Raw genomic sequence first — 19,448 nt, forward strand, 5'->3', positions numbered from 1 at the left:
GTTCTGTCACCCTTATGACTTGTATTACAACTGATCTGACATTTTGAGCTCAGGGCTATGCTGCAAACTTTGACTCTGATCCACTGTTTTACTGCTCTGACTAGCTTCAGTTCTGATGCCACAAGTCACCGAGGCTTTCAGCAAGGTGCTGTGCATATCTGCCTTGGAGCTGGTGAGAGTTATTTCATCCTCACTGCACCACAGGGTCACAAGCTGAGCCACCCACACAGCCAGCCTTGCTGTCTGAAGCCACTTCTGCCTGCCGTGCTCATGCCCAAGCTCTATTTGCTCTGCTCACTGGAATTAACTGCTGCATCCAACAAAGCATGAATTTCTAGTTTTTATTACAAGGTTACATAAAGATAAAGCAATCTCTGAACCTGTTGCTTTAATTTTGGCCTGAGTGGCATCTCCACTTGAGAGCTCTTCAGGCCTGCAAAACTGAGCCTGAAGCTGAGATTTTCGTTTGCCTCCCCTTAGAGTATGCAATCTCTCCTCTTCAGATACTTGCTGTAGTCCATCTCTCACACATAGGCATGTTGAAAATCTCTAAACTAGAGCTTAGTGGAAGGAGATATTTTCAGTTTAACAGGCACAGACTTTGCCAGACCCTGCCAGAACACTCCCTGCCCTGACTGCACTGTAATTTTGTTCCACTTTTTACCCCGTATTTTAGCTCTATGCATGAATAGGGTGCAGTCCCTGCAGGCCACCATGGTGGCAGTGGGTTTCATAAATACAATTCATTATGACTTTATTATTAAATAATACTCAGTTAAACTGCCATCCCCCTGAATATGATGGAGTTTGATCTTTGGAAGGTCCTGTAGATGCTCTAGCATGTCCTGCAGATCAGCAAGAACACCCTGAACCTGCAGAGAGACCTTAAGCAGCTCATGCCTCACTGTGGTAGTAAAAGCAAATCAGCAGCAACAGATGCAGCCAGGGTTATTCATTCCTACTTTGATACCTTTAATTAAGGCAGTGCAAGTCGATTCATTCCAGAAGCATTGTAACATGATCCCTCAGCAATGCAATGTCACATGGAAAAGGGGCAAAACTCTTAAGTAAAAATAATGGCTTTAGTCCCAGAAGACAACTCTTACTCCACCACCTGAATTTACTTTTTGATATACTCCGGGTTTTGGCAATATATGCACTAGTTGAATTCAGAAATAAATAATTTAAGTAAAGGACAACACACACTGTATTTTTAAAATATGAGCTGACTGTTATGAAAATACAAACATCTTGGCAGTCTAACCTATACCTCCTCACACTCAAGCCATGCAATTGTTACAGCTAAGGGCATTGTGGTTATAAAACTAAAAAGTGACAATATTTGTGCCAAACAAAAAACCTCAAACCTTGTTAAAGTCAGGCAAGAACAGCAGTTACTTTCATACAAGAAATATCTAACATTCAGAAATGGGAGGGAATGATTTATGTTATGCAGCTGTGCAGAAGGATTTTGTTAGAAAAAAATCTGTCGGTGAGCTTTATTGCCTTTGCAGTGTGAGAATACCCTCCAGCCATCCCACACGAGGTAATGAAAAAACAAAAGGTCATTTCTATTGTGATTTTTAAAAAAAAGAGTAGTAGCAAACACAAGCACAGTGAAACAGTTGAGCAGAGGTTTGTAGTGTTTGTTTCTAAGCAACAATGTTTCTATTACTAAAACTTTCCTACTACCCAAAGATGAAATAGAGCAAGCATAAACACCAGCTCTGTCTATTAGTAACCTGCTTTTAAAGGATAACTGATGTGGTCCCATTTAATACATCAAAAGTATTTAGAAATTCATTATTAGGAAAATGGTTTGATTCTCAGATAGTACAGGCCTCCCCATACGGCATCTCCAATTAGGCATCTGAAAACCACTTACAGGCATGATAAAATAAAGTTCCACAGAAAACGTGGAACCCAAAATACATTTTCTCACTAATGCTGCAGCACTTTCTAATTAACACAATAAACTCTACACTGTCAGTTCTCAGATTTTTTTCACAGTAACTCAGCTCTGCTAAATGTTTCTAGGATAAAATGATTTTCTACAAGCTGTGCATCAGGTTCTATCTTAACTGTATTTTCTGCCCTAAGTGAGATGCAATTCAACTTAAAGCTACTCTTCTCCAAAGGCCTAGAGCATTACAGAACACATAAATACATAAGCTGATGCAATCAGCTCTGTCCAGAGGCAATCCTACCAGCACTGATCAGATTTTTACCAGTATATGAAGGCACTCTCATCAGCAAGGACATTTTAGATCAGGGACATTGTCCATGTACATAAATTGCAATTTCAAACTGAGACCAGTCTCAAGCTGACAGATACTTTCCCTCAGAATTAACTAGGCTACAAACACAGTGCAGATGATACGTACTTAAAAACGACACAGAGTTCCCATAAGCCAAATTTACCACGAAAGACAGTAAACACTTTTCTTCAGCTTTCTATAAAGCTTCTGACAAGTGCTGTTACACCAACTTTACTCCGAGCAACTCAGACACAGTGTTTGTTCTTATTTTGGCAGTTTGTACAAGCAATATTTAATGCCATCAGTTCATATATGTAGAATCCTAAGGATGACATGACTCAAGTGGCTCATCCTTTCTCACTTTGTTTCATTCAGAACTGCAATGTTTCCTGAGTATCTACCTTTGGTTTCCTTATATTCTAATCACAGGAGAAATTCTGGATACTCAGCACTTGCTTGCTGTCATCTTCTTTACTCACAACACACTCCTCTCTTTTCCAGGACTTTGCCTTACCCCAGCCTTAGCAATCTCCACCTGCATGCAAGACCTCTCCCCTCATCCTTGAGCAGTACTCTGGTTTGCTTCCCAATGTTGTCCTGTTAGGACTCACCTATCCATCCCTATCTGTTCAGCCATCCCTATCTCGTTCTCAAGCCATCTTGTATCATCTCATCTCTGCTCTAAGGTTCCTTGCAATTTGATTAAATGCAGAGAAAACAGAGACAGAATGCCCAGAACAGCACAACAGGCAGCTTCTGGCAACAGTCAGAAATGTCACAGTGGGCAGGAGAATTGCTCCCTGGGTCCAGAATGCCCTCCTTTGAGCACACCAATTCCCAAAAAAAAAAAAAAAAATAAAGGGAATTGAGAAGCATAGACTGACATCAGAAATACTTCCACAGAAATGGGCTTCTGCCAACAGAAAATCATACAGCCATTTAGAAGTTCATACACATTCACAAGCGCTAGGAGAACATCTCAGATTTTCCATAAACACAAATGTGACTAATTGTGACATTACAATGTAGCATTACCCTACATTATATTGCTTCTTTTTTACTCACTCCTATTTTATCCACTATATAAATCTGGACAACTGCAGTACTTTCAGAGTGTACATTTTAACTACAGACATGAAAACTGTTACTGTTGCCTCAAACTGTTTCTAGTACTTGTCTTTGTGTATTCCTTTTAAAGAAAGAATAAAAATGTTTACCTCTGCTTGAAATGGTTGTTTCTCTCCTGAGTGGAGATCAGCCAGTTCAAGAGCAGAGAAGCAGCAGCAGCTTAACTCTGCATGGTAACCCCATAAAGGAGTGTAGGACTTACAGAGAGATTTCCCATAGAGAATTCAGTTTTATTTAATTGTTCAGTTTATTTAGTTTTATTTTACTGGATGTCAGTACCTTGGTCATCTCTAACATCAGAGATTAATGCTGTCTGGGAGGAAATAATCATCTATCTGCTGAGATACTAGCTCTTACCCCAACCTTTGGTTTTATTTGATAATATCTCTATTGAATACAGATGAGGCCTCAGGTACGGAACTTTGTGTTAGAGGCCACAAAGAAAAGCACAGTTGAACAGAAAAAATAATTTCATCTCTGTTTTTCAGAGTTTAAGTGCCAACAGCATTTCAGAAACTAAGCTCAAGCCATCACAAAATGTTTTCAGCAGCAGCCAAGCAGGCCCTAGCAGTGAAGGTTTTTACAGACTCTAACCAAAATGTAACTCAAACAGCACTGAGTTAACTGAAGGATGAATAGAGCCACTGCCTTAGGCAGCAGCACTAAAACAGATGGGCTACAATTCCATGGTTTCAGGGCAAATATGAGAAGCTGATCCTTGGCTGCAGCAGCACTGGAAGTATTTTGCAGAAGTCCCTGTGCAGCTGGCAGCAGGAGGGGAAGATGGTGCCAGGCAGCTTCTAGAGAGGGGCAGCAGGGTGGAGGGTGCAGAAAACACCAAACCATCCCTGTCTACAGCATGTGTGGTGAAGAAGGGGCACACACCAAACATCCTTCATTGCTCCTAGACAAGACCTTGGGATGCCTCTTTCTTTGCACAAAGCCTCTTTCTACCCCTCTGCTACCAGAAGCAGTAAGTCAGATGACAATCTGTCTTGGGGTGGTGGGCAAGAGCAGACCTTGATGCAAAGAGCAAGTGTCACATGTGTGGTTGCTGCCCATTACATGTGGTCCTGTGGAAAGCAACCCGCCCTCCCACGGATTCAGGGTGCCCCACACAGCTGCCAAGGGCTGCAGAGAGCTGCACTTCAGTCAGTGTCAATGGACAAGACAGACAGCTGTGGTCAGGCTTTCTTACCTGGCAAGAAATGTTTTCTTAGAAACAAATACTTTTTCAGTATTTAAGTCCTTCAAAATACTCTGGCTCAATCCTGTCTTGCCTTCACCTTTCCAAAGCAAAGGAGCAACAAACTATTTCTGACCAAAATATCTTGCATGGGCTTACAGCCCATTTGAAGATATGACATGCAACTTTTTGGAATATTTCTTTTCTCTTAAACAAAACCTCTTATACTGTTATTTTACAAAAAAAGTTGGGGTTTAGAAGTCACTGAATAAATAATGTTAATCCAAATGTAATGTTGCTCTATAAGTGACTTAAAACAAAGACATTAATGGCAAGAACCTGATGGCACATATGGCCTGGGGCCATGTGGAAAACACTTAGGGTTTCACAGGGGCATCACAGAATTTTCTTTGTTTATGGGAAGATCCCCACAGGGCTGAGAACACCCCAGCTGTATGTCACTCAACAATGATGACTGATACTTCTAGAATGTTATTGAGTCTTTGATGCTTCTTTAATGTTATCTTTGGCACACAGTTCCCTTTGAACGAAGAAAAAGAAAAATGCATTGAAAACTTTAAGACATATCAAGGCTCTTCCTAAGACATCAATGCTGTAAGGAGTTTCAGTGCAAAAGTCTTCAAATAAACCACCATCTATTTTCTCCACCTTCTCCAGGTGGGGAAAAGACATCAGACAGGCACCCAATCCAACATGCTGGCAGGTGTTAGAGCTCAGCACGCACCTCCATGGTGTGCAGACAGCTAACCCTCCCAGCAGAGCATCCCCTGCTCTGAGCCCAGCGTGCTGCTGACACAATCCACCGCAGTGGGAGCTGGAGTGAGGGAGCTCCTAAATGCCAACTAAATCCCAGTCTGGCCACAGAGACAAACTGCCTCTAAGTCCAAAAAGGAGCTATTGCCAGCTTGTGTGATTTGCCTCCTGCCAGGGGATGGCAATTTGCAGGCAGAGGTCACAGGCAGCCAGCTCAAGCACACCCAGCTGCTCCAGGGCAGCCTGGGGAAAGCTGGCACACAAGAAAGACACTCCACCACTAAAGCCATCCAAGGATGTGCCCAAGCTTGAGAGTAGAGGCAATAGTCACCAGTGACAATTCTTCCTCCACAAGGTTTTACTTCTTTGCCCTGCCCTTTGGTGCAGGGTAGCTACACTCCTCACTGCCCATAAATTCAAATGCACATGGTCAGCTTTGGACTTTTAAAATTAAATGATGTTTGAGTTATCTAAGCAAGAAAACAGTTCAATGTATTTTCTTCTCTTTTTCAGAGGTGTTCCCATCTGGGAGGAGAACAAGAGTAAAATACAATCTATGGGAAAGATGCAAGTCACTGAAAAAGGCACCAACAACAAAAGTGTGCCTTCAGTTGAAAGATGGCACTACATCACACATACTGTTCCCCAGGAACTGTTAATAGGACAAAACTTATTTTGTACAAAAAAGTACAATTAGGTTTCTAATTATGACTGGAGAAAAAAATGATTAAGAGAAAGTCAGTGTGAACAATGCCCCAGAAAGCTACAAGGGCTAATGGCATTTCTCTGGTGTGACCAAGGGGCAGACAAGAAAGCACACTCAGCAAAAGTGAAGAGGCCTAAAGAAGGGCATGCTCTGATAATTACATCAGTGCTGAGCGGGAAAGAACAAAATGATCACACTGCCTTCCTGTTCCTACAAATGTCTGATCAGGCAACAATAAATTCTGTGGGGATGCTTCTAATGGGGTTGAATGAGAGACCCACTGAAAACAGCCAGAGTTCAATGCCTTTTATGAGCAGGTCTACTATTATTGCCTCTTTATGAATGATGGGAAATTTCAAGAAGTAATATTTTGCTCATCACAAGCACTGCTGCAATGAAATTAACCCATTTTCTAAGTGATTACACCAGGTTGCAAATAATTCATTTCTAGATTTTTGTTTAACCAAAGCAAGGGAAGCAAGTATTCCTTTTTCCTCCTCTTTGCCAGATAAAATACTGGCATATATAAATACTGCATAAGTAATGAGAAATAAAACAAAATTAAAATACTTTACAGAAAAAAAATTAATATTAGTTCTAAATTTTAAGGTGAAATATTTCACATACGCAATAGTAATGAGCAAAACAAAGTTGTTTTTCTCTTTTTCTTGATGGTAGCTTAATGGAGGGGTGGGGAAATACCCCATGAAAGCACAGGTAGCTTACTGTTACGATAAGTTTCAAAACATCTAGTATTATTTCTTAGTGTTGCTGAAAATATAAAAATTAAGCTCTCAGAGAGGTAAAAAGATGACAAGTGCCACCTTGTGGGCATTTAATAAAGATGGAATTTAATGTTGCTGTTTCCAGGGGGCTACCTCAGTCTCCAGACAACAGGCTGCTGCTGGTTTTCAGTATTACTGGGAACTTTGCTCTCTAAGAAAAGACAGACACGATGGGAATTGCTTCCTGACATGGCTCTGCAGGTCAGCTGCAGGTAAAACAACAGAGTCAGGCCAAAGGCTGTCTTGTAACCCTCTGATTTACATCACCACATGTATTCTCAAATGTCTAATTTACACAGTAAACAACTTCCAACTGAAGATGTCAAAATCAAATATGCCTCTCTAATGTATCTATTTAAAAGAAAGCCCGTGGTTTTATTGGGTTTTTTTAAATTCATTATGACAAAACTGACTGTCTGACAGCAGCCCTGAAGAGATGGATCAATGAGTTTGGCAGTTTCTCATCCTCCCCATGGGTTATTTGAAAGGTCTATTGCAGACCAATTTTGCAAAGTCAAAATTTTCAGGAAAAGGTCTTTATTAGATTTTTAGATTTAATAGGAAATTTTTCCAAGTATCTTTTAGATCAGTACAGCAAACTCTTATTCACTGTAAATTCAAAGTAATGTCAGGTTGCACAAGCTTAAACACTTCAATCAAACTTCTTTGTTCTTAAACCCAGACTGTTATAGGCACTGTTTTGATCATGGCCAGTGAAGGTCGCATGGAAGGCTGGAGAAATAGCTGTTGAGGCTATTGCTCTTATACTCTCTCATTGCAACCATAGTGAGGGATAATAGTGGAGAAAACATTTACCCTTTGACATTTCCTTTCCTATTTTTTCTTCTGCAAATTCTTCTTTGTCTCCTATTTTAAAAGTCTGCCTGCACAGAGACAAAGCTCATTTCCCATGGCTTGCTTCACTTCTTCCAGACATTAATAATACTAACAAGTGCACATCAGTTTTACCATAACTTCAAGCCAGTGACAACTGTTACAGCCATGCCTCAAGGCATTCACAGAAATATGTTTTTGTCCTCATTTCTCTAACACATCTAACAGGGATTGGAGTTTGATTACACAAATTCTGAACAGCTATCCTAGTAGTGAAAAAGAACAACATGATGATATGGTGAAAAAGTGTATTCTAGCTGTAAATTAATCTCCCCTGAATGTCTGTCCAGTCCAAGTTAAGCAGAAGAGACTCTAAAAAAAGGACAAGCACTTTTGAGATAGAACTCCTCCATCCATTGTATAGTGCCCTAATTTGCTGAATGGGGAGACATGCTTTATCACTGTTTGCTTGGTTGCTTTGATTTGTTTTTCCATACACAACACCAACATAATGAATGTAAGTTCATTTCCTACTCTAAAATACACCTTTAGAGCATTGTGGCATAACCAAAAGCTAAACCTCAATAAAAGACCACAAAACTGATTCTGCCACCCTATCCCTTGGTAAAAACCCACTGAGAACTTGTCCACCCTTGCATTTCAGACCAAGATAGCTTCTGTGCATTCATTAGCCTCCTGGGGTAAAAAAACCTAAACCAAAGCACCCATTAGCAGCCCAGGCAAAAATCAGAGCCTTCCAGAAAAAATTAAGAGCAGATCTGATTTCTGACTGCTGTTATAACTGGGGTCAAGACAGACTCACATGTTCCAAAGCACATCTATCCAACTGAGTCAGATGGTCAAATAGATGTAGTTTCTCCTTCCTCAAACTTGACCCATTTAAACTTTTAGGCCATCAAGTTATAACAAACCTATTATGATTCCAATTACAAACAGATTTTTCATTTTCTAAAACAGTTGTCAATAACACACACCATTGCTCAGGCAAAAATATGGTTTGTATTTATGTCCTTATTTTCAGAACAGATGCAACTACCAAGTAAAGCACCCCTACCCAGGACTATGATTATTTTTTATAGTGTCATGAAGGAAAGTCCAAAAAGAAATTATTGGCAGGGTCTGAGACAGGAAATGGAAACAATGTGGTAGGATGCCTTTTTTTTTTTAATTGGAATTCAAGTTTTTATTCCAAAAGGCTTTCTCTGATTGCTGTGATCTTCCCCCCAGTCTGAGAGACGTACCACTCCTTACCTCTTCATATAATGCATTCAAGAGGCCTCCAAAGAAATTAATTAGGATGCTCCAGGTAGAAAAGCTGAAAACTTCACATTTCTTTTTGCCAATGCCATGGCTTACTATTATAACTGCAGCCAAAGAACTGTGGTGAAAGCTTTTCACCCAGTAGCCTCTCCCTGTTTATAGCATTACATCCATTTTTGTCAAAATGATTTTCCTCCTTGGCAGGCTCATCTGCTGCACTAGGCAGGAACCAGACAAAGGAGAGAGAGCAGGGCCAGTCCATGGAGAAGCTGTGCTCTGGGTCCACTCCTGCACCACCCAGCACACTGTGGGACTGCAACAACAGCCAAATGGACTCAGGTGCTTCAGGAGCTCTGCAGGCACTGAGAGGTTTTCCACATGGGCTTCCCCTTTGTCCTCAGCTCCTTCTGGATTTGGGAGGAGAAAAGCAGATCAGGGGAGCTGGGAACAGGCTGCTGGAAGGAGAACTGAACAGAGGTTTGGTACTGCCCAGAAGGAATGGGAGAAATAGCTGGAAAGCCTGATATGATCGATGCTCAGAGATAACCTCCAAGTCCTTTTTCAGGTAACTCCATGTTTCTTTCCCCCTACAGGAGATAAGCTCAAATGGTTTTCTTGTCTCTGTTTTGAATTTTTTTCTTTCTCCTTTTTTTCCACTAATTAGAAGAAAGAAATTGGTCCACAAGTAATGGAAACTTGGGTTATTAGCTCTTATGTTATCATGGCACTACATTAAATAGGTTTCCAGCCATTATTAGCTGCATTTCTAGGAAATCAAAGCATCCTTACTGGAATGAAGATCCCATGAAAATGTCCACAAGTGAAAAGCAGACTTAGGCCTACATAACAAGACATCTAAACAGAAAATCGGAACAGTAGCTGCTGAGAGAAGCAGAGGCCCTTGTAGATGAGTTCCTCAAAGAAAGATCAGTATCTCTATTCCCAAGTCTTGCTAATCCAGTATTCCCCCAGCCAGCATTGTCTCTCTGGATAACAGCTTTTTTTGGTGTCTTCAGCCCCACTTTGACTTTATAAAAAGAACCCTATCATGGCAATTGACAGCACAGGAAAACTCATACAGACAGACACAAGGATAGTGATAGGATATGACAGATCAAAAACCCATTTTATAATTTAAAAATGGTCCTGGCCTGACACAGCTTGGTGAAAACTGCTGTGAGGCAGAACATTGCAAGCAATTGTCAGAGACTGTGACTCACAGGATTTCTGTACAAAAAGAAGGACAAATGCTAAGACAGCTCTGAGACATGGCAGGCCCTGCCTGTTTCTTCCACAGCTGCTCTTGCACAGCACTGGGAGAAGGAAGATGCCAGTTTTTTACATTTAAAAGCAGTAAAAGCAGCATCAACAGCATCCCACCAGAAAAGCAATAAAAAAAGATCTTTCTGCTTCTCACAGACCTTTCTACTAAGTGAGAAAAAAGTCACTAAGCTGAGTTAGCCAGAGTGAGCTCTCCCTCTGACAGAGCAGTCTGCAACTCGCTCATCCCAGAGGCTGCTTGGGTTCCTGTCCCAGGAGTGCTGCATGCTCTGTCCCACCCTGGGGCTCACCATGCTTTGGGACAGCTGGGACACAGGGGCTACAGTTTAGCTCCTGGAACTCTGAGCCTGCAAAAGAGCAAGTTGAGACTAAATTATCATCTTTGGTTTAATGCCGCTAGAGGTGGATTGGGGTGGGGGTATGTTCTTCCACAGTACAGTTTCAATAAAATCTAAGGAATACAAGATGCTCCACTGAGTTACTGCTGTGCTTGCTGCTTTGCCACTGAAGAGGGGCACATAAGGGTGCTGGGAGGGGACTGTGACCACAGCTTGCTTTGACATGATGTGGCATTGGGCAGAGGTCAGCCAGGAGCTCCCTGAGCACCACAATAAAGCAACAGCACAGCTACAGGCACATGAGCTCTCCACTGTTGTGGAGATTAATGCTGTGACAACCTTCCTGTCCTTCTATTTCCTATTAAACCACTGAAGATTTTTCTCAGCATTTGTTAAGTTCCATTTAAAAATATACGTTTAAAAATAAAATAAAGAAAAAGCCAAAAGGGGAAATCAGTAGAATTAATTGCTGTGTCAAAATCATGCTTCCTTTATTGGAAGGATAAAACCACGTGTGCCCATAAGAGAGAGGTGAGGAAGAAGTACATCCTGTTTGGGGGTTTTTTGTAGGCTGTTTTTTTAAATGAAAAATGATCCAAGATTGCACTGAAACATAGTCTCCAGATTCACATAGAAACCATACAGCAGAGCTGAAACACAGTGGAAGACTGGCCCTACCAAATAATTATCAGCAATTTTTATAGGCTGTAGTCTGTTCTGGACTGTATATGTATTAGAATCAGCATTGAGGAGACTGACTTGTACCCCAGCAATGCAAGTACAAGGAATGGTCAGGCACTCACTAAGGCACTGAGTTTGTTTTTCAGAACTGTTCTCCTCCTTTTTTCACAGTCTCCTATTTACCCCAAAGAAGAAATAATTTAGTCTCTCCTTATCCATTGCTGCAGCAGTACTCTAAAACTTTCCTACATGAAATACTTTACGGTGAGGGTGCTGAGGCACTGGAACAGGTTGCCCAGAGCAGCTGTGGCTGCCCCATCTCTCAGTGTTCAAGGCCAGGTTGGACAGGGCTCTGCTCCAGCGAAGGTGTCCCTGCCCATAGCAAGGGGTGTACAAACCAGATGACCTTTACAGTCCCTTCCAGCTGAAACCCCTCTGTGGTTCTATGATGCTCTATTGAACTTGCCATGTCATTCAAATGGTTGCAGCTGTGGTTTTGTAGCTGTGGTAGCACACCACAATGCAGTGGGCAACAAAACAATTCTAGTATTTAGGAAGCAGAGTTTTACCTTTATATTTAGAGTGAAATTTCACACAAGCAAGCTACCTTCATTTCTGACATTCAGTTTCTGATCAAGAACAGAAAATACATACTTTTATTTCAGCTTCTTAAATGGCAAGACTGCTCCGGCAACAAAGGAAGCAGGAAGGAGATGAAGATGAGGGCTGTAGCAGAGAGGAAACCACCACCTCCCACCAGCACCAGGAGTATCCAGACCCAACCATGTGATGTTTTCAGCAGAGCCAGATCCTGCCACCTGCACCAAAGCTGGATGTGACAGTGGCCTTCCTTACAGAACTGACAGAGACCAAAAGGAAGTTACCTGTGAAGCTCACTGTGAGCAGGAAGGTCTAGTCTGCAACTTCTTCAGAGGTCCACAACCAGAGGATGCAGTCTTCCTAATGCATTCTCCCAAGGGACTAAGATTCGGTCCCGTGAAAAACAGACCACTGTATCACATTCTATCAGCATTAACAAAATTATAACCCAAAGCAAACCAGCCCTGACACCACCAGCCTTCCGGTGCTTATCATGGAATAGCTAATAAAGTAATGAAAATAAATTCAGGGATGAGTGTATCAAAATATATCATGGAAATTAGACTCACAGAGGAATAAATAGAATTTTATGAACACAATTTCCAGTGACTTTGAAAACACTTCATATATATCATTTTCATTTTATATACTTTTTTCATTCAGAGTGCTGGAAATGTCAACCAATTCATGTACATTCCCAGAGGCTGCTGCACACACAGCTATGCTATTGGCTTCCCAGCTGGGTGTGACCAACCCTCCTCCCTCCCCCTCACTAGATCAGGACAATGACCAATCACTCACTCCACACACAACCAAACCCTCAGAACTGCAGGGAGAACTGCAGGAACTCTTCCCAGCATCTTCCTGGGCATGGCCAGCGAGGGTGCTTGAGGCCCAGATGTCATGCAATTACCAAGTCCTAGCTATATTGTTAAATGCTTTAGAAGACCAAATATTTCAGAGACCTTAAATAGCACTTTTACTTGTATCAACACAGACTCAAAAAAGCAACATCTAGAGGGTTTTAAATTTTCTGCCATCATTTGTGAAGATGTACAAACCATGGCACTGAAAGAATAACCAAACCAGTTTACAATTTTATGAGGGAGGAGGAAGCACCTCATCTTCTGCTAATAACCTGCCCGTGGGCCAGGTCTCGGGTCTGTTTTGTTTCATTGTGGAGACATTTATATGCAGAACTGTACAACCTCTGTCCACAGGGTGGAGCAGCTCCGTAGCCTGAGCTGTGGATGCTACACCCCACGTTCAGAAAAATACAGAATTGTCCAACAATGCTCATTCAGCTTAGACTGCACAGAACAGTCACCTATGTCTGCACCCCTAGGGGATCCTGATTAATCTGCCTTTATTCGACAAAAATAGCATACTCTTCCAAAAGGCTTGCACTTGGAGTTTACTGATCAGAGCAGCATTTAAATTATGACTTAGTACTGCCACTGTAAGTAAACACAATCTTTTCTTGAGACTGAGATGTGCTTTCTGTCAATGGAAAACGTTTTGTACACCTTAAAAAACCAATTAAGAGCCCTCAGAGAGAATTAGTGAGAGAATAAAGTCCCAAAACCTGACAAAGCAAAAAGCGTCAGCTGAGTCAAAAACAAACAGAAGAAAGTGCATATTTGCACCTGAAACATCAGCCTTTGGCCAATGTGAAGTGTACATCAGGAAAGCTTCCCAGATCCTCACATTCAGAGTCTCTTTCACTTCAACATCATCAGATGAGATTCTGTGTTGCACAGACCATCTCCACTCTGAGTGGATCTGTTGGTGTCAAGGAGAAAAGGGATGCAATTGTTCAATGACGTGCCTGAGCTGATGATAGCGCAAGAGAGTCTCCTTGGAGGAAATTCAAGAATCTCAATTTATTACTTGAGCACACAACTGGACATGTCCTTTCCAGTTTCAGCAACAATCCTCAAACTTCTGATTTGTTTAGATTCTTATACAATACTCACAACTGAAAGGAAACACAATTTTGTACTAGCTACTGTATGAAGCTCACTTCTAAGCACTAAGCTGAGAAGTCATGACTAAAATTCTTTCATCCTTGTCTATACTGTTAGTGTCACTTCTCTGGTATTTTGACCAATTGATACCAATTTACTAGTTAATAGATCCTATACAGGTTTGTTTTTTTTTTTTACTGCATTGCTGGCAAAACCTTTTCAAGCCTACTCTCCTTATTTGTCTCATTAGGTTCTATAAATCAGGAAAGGTTAGCACAGCGCCTAGGAGAAAACATTCTTACAACTCTCAGCACTTGGACACTTTTCCTCCCAGATGCATTAATGGAAGTTGGAAGGTCTAGTTTCTCTCTAAAATTGTTTCAATTTTTAAAAAATCCCCTTCATTTTTAAATTAATTAAATTCATATAAATTTGAAATTCAATGAAATTATTTTTTAAAAAATCCCAAATCAAAACAGTTGGGTTTTTTTGGCCTAGAAGCATCCATGATAGGTACTGTGCCTGTCATTCTATTTATTCTATTTATGTTCCCTGTAGTGACAAAAGCCCTACTATAAATGTCCCTATTCCATGAACAAGCTTCCATTACCTACTTCTGTTAAGGAACATATTCAGAGAACACTTTTCTGGTACAACTGGACTCTTTAGTTAAGGGGCTCTGTCAGTAAACTTCACAGTCACAGGTAGCCACAAGTTTTAAGATAGCTCAGGGCCACATACACAAATATAGGGAAGAACTCGAATTGTAGGTGATCTGTTTATTTCCTGTTCTTAGAAGGCTCTGTAGGCAAGACAAGAAATAAACAGACTAAATTTTGAGTATTTCCTATCCTACAGAGAATCTGCAGAATTATCTGAGTCATTTTTAGAGGAACATTTGCTTTCTCTATACCTATGCTAACCAAGCATTCCAAAATTTAATGCCCTTTCCCAAGCAAAGTAAACATTAATTTAGAGAAAAATTTCTCTCTTTAAGACTGACATATTAGGAAATATGCACTTGAACCAACATAAGTATACCCTACCTTTTGAAGCAGCCATGAATCAGTAAGTACAGCTTACATGGAGAACAGTAATCCCAGATGCATAGAACTTGAAACAGTAATTTGTTAATTAGTATTTCAAGTATGGAAGAACTTATTTCTAAAGGTTCACTTCATATCCATAGTAGTAAAAAGGCACAGAAAATTAATTCTGTGTAGTATGGCTCACAGGGCTCACAGCTGTGGTGTTTTGTTAAGTGAGCAAGTCACTATTTACATGCTCTTTCAGAAATGCATGGATACCTGAAACAGAGGTGTAATTGGCTTCTTTGTCCCTGCCCTTTCTGCCTGTAGCAGTGTATTGCTTGTTTCTTTTATTCTGATATTCTCCCTGAAGATTTCTCTAAAAACTGCCCTTTTCATCATCTTATAAAACCATATCTGTCATGTTGACTCCAGCTCTGTCTCTAATCCCATTCATGTGTGGCCACTCACCAGAGTGCAAGCACTTTGAAGATTAAAAGAGAATTGCTTTGATTCTCATTTCTTAACCACCACTACTCAGGGATGAGTTTTCATCCACTGGCAGGCTCTGAGAAAGAAGGCAAGAGCATGAACAAATATATCCATGAAGATCTCTCCTGGCTGTTTTGAACTGTCTTCCTTTGTTCACACAGGAGAGTTGATAAGCAAATAAATGAACAGGAAGAGAATTCATAAAAGACAAGGGCAACTCGCAAGCACTAGACATAACAAAACTATTTTTCTTTCAAAGTACAGCACTGACTTTCTTTAAACACTTTTCAGGATATTCAAAGACACATGCAAACAGTGGGATAACTTAATACTTCCCCCCTCTTTTTCCCTCTACATTGTTTGTTATCTGTCCAATAGTTGAGTCATCCAAGTGGAATAACAGCACGCACCTCAGTCGTGTCACTGTGCAATCTCACATCTTAGGGTATTAACAGATGGCTTTAGGAAGTCTAGCCATAGAAATGTGACTGATTGCTCTTCCTGTCACTAGGAAGCTGCTACCCTGCAGGGATTCAGCACAGCAGGACTGGTGGGTATCCCTGAGCCACTTCTCTGCTCACTGCTATATCAGGCAAGTAGCTTCAGCCCAGCTTCCTGAAGGCTAGGCATGAAGCCACCAGACTTTGTGCTGAGATGGCAGAGAAGGACACCAGCTTATACACCACTCCAGCTGCTACATCAGGCAGCAAGAAATAGTCAGAGAAAAAGGAGGCTACACCTGTAATCACCACAAGCTTCTGTAAAGCATCATGACTGTGCTGTAGGAGAAAAAACAGCACTACAACTGGACATCTGCTCAAGTTCCAGGCATTTACACAGACATTGCATGTGAAAATGTGCACTTTGTGTGGACTAAGATATATTTAAAATCCCCACCAACTCTTAATAAGCAATTCATATGGATATCAAACTTATTGCATCTATTACTTGCAACAAACAAAAGGATTCTACAGCAATTTTTTTCCACTTCTTAGAGAAATTGACTGTCTTCCCGTCTTTTGCTGATGCAGTCCTTGTGCAGGACCTACTCTCCAGTGTTAGATCAAACTTGCATTCCAAGTGCTTGGCCACTGGAACACAAACTGAATGTACTGGTGAAACCCTGCTTTGGTTGGTACCTGAAATGGCATGGCACCTATGGTCACAACAGACTGTTTCTGCCACTGTAACTTTATCACACAATCACTGAATATCCTGAGTTGGATCCCAAAAGGATCATGGAGCCCGAGTTCCATGGGCTGAGGATAGAATCAGGCCAAAATCACAGCATACACCTGTGAGTGTTAATTCTGTGTAACCATGAACCCTGCTGGGATGACACGTTTTCCTGGAGTAGCCAGCATGATTGAGGTAACACAGGTACATTTCCAGCTAACAACTTACAGGCTCTCCCATTGCTGACTAATTCCAAGAGTGGCTGCTCTTCCTATTCCCATCTGTGGAGCAGCTGAACTCCTCTTTCCCATAACCCACATCACAAACAGACTCATCATCTGTACCACTGCACCAGGGGAACTGGGCAGCCCCCTATCTATCTTCCATACAGCCAGCTGTCAGCACAGGATATCTTGGAAGCTCATGAGTGAGAGACAATGACAAGATGAAGAAAAGAATTTCAAAATAACTAGAACTGATAAAGTGAAGAGTCTTAATGTTTTCCTCCCGTGTACTTTATTGCTGCATCATAATCTTACCAATAAGCTGCAACTGAAAAGGAGTAAGTTAGGAATCCCTTAGGCTTTGTGTAGTTTTCTGCAGAAAAATGCTGTTAATACATTGTTAATACTAGAAACTCTTTTCACAACCAACTTTCCCAAGAGTCTCAAGCTACCACCTCAAAGGTGCAAACTGCAGACAGTGCTCCTGTGTCAATGTGGGGCTGTTCAATAGAAAAGGGCAACCTCCAACAGGACCTGTCTTTCAACCTCTCGGCAAGTCCTTGTCCCTGCTAAACCAGGATCTGCAACAGCGTCAGCCTGGTCCCTAGACCTGTCCTCTTCTAGCAGAGTCTTTGGACTATGCACCAAAAGAGCCATAAAACACTCCCAAGAGCATGGAGAAAGCAGGTTATGACATTTCCCAACCCTCTCCTCTCCCAGTGCTCACACAACTACACGCTGATTGAAAGGGACCCAGGAAACGTGGGGAATTTTCTCCCCCACCAAAGTTGACATGGCAATTTATCTCAAATTTTACAGACTTTTGGAGCACAACTTATTAGAAGCAGCCTGAGAATGGTGAAATTTGGTTCAGTGTGATATATCATAATGGGCTAGGGAAAATAAAAGTGCAATATTGAGCCTAGAATTTATGAGAACAAGCAGAACCAAAGAAACCCCTCGCCTGAGACCTGTTTGCTCAGGAGAATTTTGTCAGTATAAGATAGATGTGAATTTAAAATAGTACAGTTACAGCTGCTTAATGCCTTAAAACAGATACATTCATTCAGACATTTATTTTGCCTTTCCTCAGATTTGCTGATAACTGCTTTGGTAGGAGGTTATGTCGGAATAAACAAAACCCCCCTCTTTTGTGGGTGATATTTATAACGATTTACTATGGGTCAGCTCCAGTGCAATAACTGAAAATGCAACTATCCACTGGCAGGCAACATTTAAAAGAAAAGCTGAACACTGTTCCTGAAGCTCAAAGCAAGCACGTTGTAGTCTGTCTTTGTTATGTGCTGAGACAAAGTGTGGCAAGCTACCTCAGCTCAGAGGATTCACAGCAACACAGTAAGCTGTGCTAGCTCAACCATAAATTAATCACAACCACATCTGCAAACACATTGCACTCACATACATTTCTGCATTTACACAACTCACACTCTTGTACCCATAGTAAGACATACTGTAGAGCTTTTACATTTGTGAAAGGCACCACATTAATTTGTTGATGCATATGAGCCATATTTGTTGCATTGTTTTATTGTCATTTTTCTTTTCTTTAAAGGGTACAATCCTGAGGTTTTACTCTCAACAAGATAAAATTTAAAAACTAGACATACACAGCAGAGCACCCCACTCCATCTTCTCTTGACTCATTATCTTTTACATGTATCAATGACATTTACTGTAATAACAGATGTGATAACACACAAAACCACCAAGTTATTTTGTAATGCAAATTTGTATTAATAGAATATGTCATGCAGTCGATCAAACACATTCAAATTGGAAAACAATCACATAAGTCTAAAAAAAATGGTACCTGATACACAAATGCCACTTTCTTTAAAAGTTAAAATAGTCTTAATTTTTGCAGACAAAGATTGTAATGACACTCAGCATGGAGAATATTTCAGCCTAATTTTTTTTTTTGTGTGTGTTAGGGAAAACTATACTATTTACCTGAGTGCCACTGTAACAAACTACGTATTTTCAAACAACCTAATTGAAAATGATATAATGTAACATACACCACGGTTTTTTGAACCCGCCAATCTGCCATTTGATCCCTGTGGTCACTTTCACTCCTAAATTAAAGGGCTTGATCCTCACCCTATACCTGACAACCTGCAGGACCCCCCTACCTGCCCCTCCTGAAGTTCCATGAACTCAGTGACAAGATCAGGCATATAATGAGAGTTTATTGTGACCTATGAGCCTTTTGCATCCTGAAAAACTCTAGCAGAAAATACAAATATGAGAGACAGCACTAAATCTAAATCCAATACAGCATAGATTTTATTTACAGAGAGCTATCTTGCAACATGTGCTAAACTTCTTTTTAGATGAGGCTCAATATGCAGAACAATATAGCAGGTGTCAATTTTTAAGAAAACCCAGAAAACTGCTTTTAGTCTTTTAAGAAATTGTACCAGTCCGAGAAAGAGGAGATGAATGAAAGCAAGCCATTTGTTTACATTTGAAATAAAATCCACAGTCTAAACACAATGAACAGACTTTGCATCCTCTATTCACTAGAAATCACTTGTGGTGCAGAAGCTTCTTTCAAGAAAGGGTATACCGATTACCACGTTAACTCTGCACTAACCTCAGTTACACTAATTTCTGCTTTCCTTTGCATTGCTTCATTTACCTGATGTTGCCAGACACAATTCGAAGCCTTTTTGTTTGTTTGCCCGC

General features: G+C 40.9%; 1 protein-coding gene across 1 annotated transcript in view; it reads right to left on the reverse strand.

Annotated features, from left to right (window-relative positions):
- The window catches only part of CHN1 (chimerin 1), a 93,526-nt gene that overhangs the window by 73,401 nt on the left and 677 nt on the right, over nucleotides 1-19,448 (reverse strand). The window lies entirely within an intron of this gene.

The sequence above is a fragment of the Poecile atricapillus genome, chromosome 5 (assembly GCF_030490865.1).
Source record: "Poecile atricapillus isolate bPoeAtr1 chromosome 5, bPoeAtr1.hap1, whole genome shotgun sequence".
Classification (NCBI taxonomy): Eukaryota; Metazoa; Chordata; class Aves; order Passeriformes; family Paridae; genus Poecile; species Poecile atricapillus.